Raw genomic sequence first — 385 nt, forward strand, 5'->3', positions numbered from 1 at the left:
CGTAGAGAAGTGTGTATTTTAACACACTGTTTGAAAAAAACTCTGAAATATTTCTGTATCATGTCTCCACATGTAAAAAGGTGTGGACAACCTGCAACTTTCATGGATCACCTCACAACCTCTAATTTTGCTGTGCTTTACATTTACTGAGTCACCTCTAAGGAGTGGCATCTTCAAGTGTGATCTGGGGCTTTAAATACTTTGTTGTTGGTTTTAGGCTGGAGTTTTGGGGCTTGTTTCAGGTTTTGTTGGTTTGCTCGTGTGGATTTTTTTTGAGATGACCTTCCTTATCAAAGTCTTACAGAGAGAGATTAACTTTGTAATGCATATCATAGAATTAATTAGCTCTCCTTCATTTTCAAGACAAAACATGTCCAACACTGTA

Source organism: Parus major, chromosome 5 (assembly GCF_001522545.3).
Source record: "Parus major isolate Abel chromosome 5, Parus_major1.1, whole genome shotgun sequence".
Lineage (NCBI taxonomy): Eukaryota > Metazoa > Chordata > Aves > Passeriformes > Paridae > Parus > Parus major.